Source organism: Cibotium barometz, chromosome 23, assembly GCF_041138505.1.
Source record: "Cibotium barometz isolate CiBa-2024 chromosome 23, ASM4113850v1, whole genome shotgun sequence".
NCBI lineage: Eukaryota > Viridiplantae > Streptophyta > Polypodiopsida > Cyatheales > Cibotiaceae > Cibotium > Cibotium barometz.
The window spans coordinates 7,186,054-7,190,967 of NC_141068.1; positions in this window are offsets into that span (position 1 = coordinate 7,186,054).

Genomic DNA, 4,914 nt, shown 5'->3' on the forward strand with positions numbered 1-4,914 from the left:
CTTGCAATGTTTGGGCAAACATGGGTGTAGAGAGTCATGGCTATGAAGGCTACCTCTCTAATTGTAGGTTGGTGGTGGAGGTAGCCTCCTACTGTGCTGTTGTTGCTCCATCCTCTGGGATAATACCGCCTTGCCTATGTTGGCCAAGTACTCCTTTAGTTGTCGGCCGATTGGTACTTCCATCGCCTTGTTAGCCCCCCCATGAGGAATCTTCCGCTTTTTGTTTCTGGCCTTTTTCTCAACTACAAATACTCTCATTTTCCCTTTTCCAAAGTGGGGCTTCAAACTTTTTAGCTTTCCTAGTGCATTTTCCTTGGGGGCCCTCCTCTTTATCCTGGTTGTGCCTTCCCTTTAAACAAAACATCCAGGTATGGCCCAATCTTTCTCTTTGTATTGGTCCTAGTGAGCTTTCCAATCTGTTCTTTTAAGTGTTGATACAGAACCTCAACCCAAGCACTAGCACACCTGGTGTGCTTTCCAATCTGTTCTTTTAGGTTGTGATACAGAACCTCAGCCCAAGCTACTCTTGTGCTAGCTTCATCGGCCTTCACCATCCTAAAGGTTTTTCTGGACATGCAATACGGTTTGTGGGTGAGATTTACCATCTCCATCACAAAGTGCATCTGCTTCTGCCTATCTTCATCTACTATGCCCGTTGTTTTGTATTCCTTGTCTCTTCCCTCCAGTGGGCCGAATTCCTTGATCAAGTCGATGTCCTCTGTTGGCTCGATCTCCACTTTTCCCTCAGGTGTTCAACTGGCAAGTTGAACACCTCAGCCACATATAGAGCACTCAATTCCCTCCTCTCATGAGAGTAGTGTGATGATGTTTGATTTTTTGGAGCTGCTCCAACTGCTCATCAGCTCTGAAATTGTGTTAGAGCTCCTCCCAAGGCAGCTCTATGAACTGCTTCAGTCACATCCTCTCCAACCATTCTACATGCTTTATTTGTCTCCTTGTACATGGTGGATGAGAGATACTTAAATTCCATCATCATGTAAGACACCAGAGAACTAGGGTTGAGAGACAGAAGGTAAGGGTGACAATAGAGCTTAGTAAAGAGAGTATTGGAAGCGCATTGTAGCAAATAGTTTTTGCACAATAGAGACATGCAAATTAGGCATTCGATAGAGAAATTCGATAGAGAAAGTGCTATGATTTCCAACCATTGTCGTGGCGCACGCCTCCCCTTGGTACGACCATAACTGCTTGATATCTCCATGATTCTCCCTAATTCTTTGTCCATGAGTGCATACTACAAGAGCTGCAAGGTCATTAATGGCCAAGTTGAGGTGGGGCGAAAGTGACATGATGCCTCTCCCTTTCTATCCATGCATCCTTTTTTGGGGCAGCAACATCGGTTTTCCTGCCACCTCCATATTGTTGCCAATTGGCTCCTCATTCTTTGTACACACTGAGATCATATTTACATAGACAATTCCTATTTTTAGATTTTGTTTTTTCCATTTTTGTTCTCTCTAGAATCTTTTCCCACTTCCGATTCCTGATCCTAATCGGACTCGAATTCTGCTTGTTGGACATTCTTTGGATCTGGACACACTTTTCCTGCTAGGATTCTTTCCTATTCTAGCATCCGTTCCACGATAAGGCTTCGGCCTATATCTGTTCACCAGTTTCTTTAGCATTTCACCATCGAGGCTTATTAGTTTGAAGGTTCATGTGCCCATTTTCCTTACAATTCTGAATGGGCCTGTCCATCTCATCTTCAGCTTTCCTGGGTGAGGTTCCATTCTTGAAGAGAATAGTAGGACTGCGTCTCTTTCTTCAAAGATCTTGAACTTTGTGTTTATGTCCACCTGGAGCTTTCTCCTCTTCTCTCTGTAAAATCTCATCCATCCACGCACTATGCAGCAGTCTCCTTTCGAAGGAGTTGCTCAATTTGTGTACTTTTGAATCTTCTAGAGAGAGTCTTTCTACCAAAACTATCCTGAGGTTTTCTGTGAGGAACTCCATGGGAACTATTGCTTCCAGTCCATACACCATGTTGAATGATGTAAGTCCCGTTGCATTCTTGTAAGCTATTCTGAATGCCTATAATGCTGAATACAACTTCGTGTCCCGATCAATCATGTTTTTATTTACCATCTTGACCATAATTCCTTTTAGGATTTTGTTGGTGGATTTTGCTTGACTATTTGCTTGCACCACGTAGTAGACTGTTGATTTCTTATGTATGATAATATTTTTTGTGTTAGCTTCTTAATCACTTCATTGAGGAAGTGGCTTCCTTGATCTGACTATCTCTATTGGGCATCCAAATCTTGTCATGATAGTTTCATACATAAACTTTGATGTACTGACAATGCCTTACAGTCTTTCAAAGCCTTAGCTTCTACCCATTTCGTGTAGTAATCTGTAGCCACCAGTATGTATCTTTTCTCTATTCTCTCTAAGCTGCTAGCTTGAATGGGCCTACAAAGTCTAGACCCCATTTCTGGAATGGCTCAAGTGGTAATATCTGGGTGTGAGGCATTCTATCTGCATCACTGGGCTGGCCTAGCCTCTGGCACATGCTCCTTTACAAACTTATGTGCATCTTTCAATGCCGTCAACCACCATAATCCTGCCTGAAATACTTTTGGTCTTGTGACCTCTTCGAAAAAGTGCCCTCGACTTATCCCTTGATGTGCTTCTCCCCCAGCACAACCTATTATTCATGCTCGAGGATACATCTTCTTACGATCTAGTTAATGCCCATCTTTTAAAGTTGACCTGCCACCACCATAAATGACTTGCTCCGGAGAGTCAACTTTTTCCTATGATCTCTGGACATATACTCTGAAAAGGATAAGTCCGAGAGGAACTACAACATCTCATCATACCAGCTGGGTCTCTCTCTGTCTATGATAAAGAGCTCAGCATCTGGGAAGTCATCTTTCACCCCATCTAGATTTTCTCCTAACTCGAGTCTGGGCAGGAAATCTACTATTGCATGCTTATTTCCTTGGGTGTTCTTGATAGTGAACTAAAACTGTTGTAATAGTAGCATCCATCTGGCTAATTTTCCTATGAGGTCTGGTTACAAGAGTGCTTTGTGATCTACATGAAATTCAAACACATTTCCTAAAATAGATAATGCCTGAATTTCTTGATCGAGTAAATCATCCCCAATAATTTCTTTATGTAGTTGAGTATTTCCTTTATGGCTTTGACAGCCTTCTGCTTGCATAGTAGACCGGTCAAAACCATCCCTCTTTTGACTCCTACATCAAAGCACTTCCAATGGGGGCAAAATTAGAAGCATCCATGAATACATGGAACACCAAATATGAATTTGGCTATTGAAGAGTTGGTGCCGCTTTACAGTATCTGCTTCAGATTCCTAAATGCCTCCCGTTTTGACAGGATCCTCACCAGACATATTCTACATCTTTCATGGTCAAGACTGTACAGGGGTATTGCCACATTTGCCGAGAACCTCATGAATCTACTATGCCATTTGATTAGTACCAAGAATCTGGCAAGTTCCTTGGCTTTCTTAGGCGGTTATAGTTTTACAATCATCTAGACCTTAGTTGCATCGACTGCCAATCCTTCTATGCAGACACTATGTGCCCCAATAGAGATCCGCTCTCATGACAGCAATGTATACTTAGCTAGATTAAGGCTCAATTTGGCTGTTCTGTACATCTCCAGACACATCATAAGGTGATTTATGTGGTCTTATTTCTTTCCAAACACACTGAAATCATCCATGAAGACACTCATGAAGGTGGTTAAATATTCATAGAATATTTCTTGAACCATCCTCTAGAATGTGGCTAGAGCATTCTTCAGCCCAAAAGTTATCACATTGGAGGCAAAAGCCCCTCATTCTATTATAAAGGCTATTTTTTCCTTATCCTCCAGAGCCATCCACACATGGTTGTACCCACTGAACCCATAAAAAAATGAGTATGTCTCATCTCCTGCCTTCCGCATCCACTAGAGAATCTATGAATGGTAGCGGCCGATATGGTGGAGGCATTCAATTTACAGTAATCTATACAAACTCTGAGCTTCCTATTCTTCTTTGGGACAATAACTATGGGTGATAACCATTCTTCTCTGTCAAGTGGATAGATGAGCCCCACTCTAACAGCTTATCTATCTACTCTAACAGCTTATCTATCTACTCTTTGACCTGCTTGGCATAATTAGGGTTCATTCTATACCTACTTAGCTTGATAAGAATTGCATCCTCCTTTAGGTTGATCTTGTGCTGGTAAAAGCTAGGATCAATTCCTTTCATGTGTCATAGTATTTCCATGCAAACACATTCTTGTAGGATTTCAACACCTCTAGGAGTCTTCCTCTGAATGTCTGATTCGGTTTTGCGGTGACTCTATTCTGGGCTCTTAATCATCTCCTAGATTTACTTCCTCAAGATCATCTTCCTGAATCCTGATATCTATCTAGCCTCCTTAGTTGGTCTTCTTCCTGCTTAAGAGCAACCATGGCCATTTTCCTGCTTAAGAGCAACCATGGCCTTTTCCTGCTTAAGAGAAACCATGGTCTTCTTCCTGAACCCTGATATCTAGCCTCCTTAGTTGGTCTTCTTCCTGCTTAAGAGCAACCATGCCCTTTTCCTGCTCGGCCTATATTTCTACTATACTATCTTGAGTATCTTCCTCATCTTCCTTTGTACTTTCTTCATTCATGAGCACTTCAAGATGAGCGACCAAGACTTCTGGACAATCCGCTCAATGTCCACCTCAAAGAGTGACAGTAGATCTCAATTTTATTTCAGGATCTGCTCTTCCTCATTATCATCTACCCCTTCCAAGTAATTTAGGCCTTCTAAATGCAACGGTTAACTGGCCAGATTTAACTTGTATTTCCCTATGACCGAGATGCATACCTTCTTTTTCCCCCTTCGGATTGTAATCTTGTTGATATCCCAATTGTGCTTAA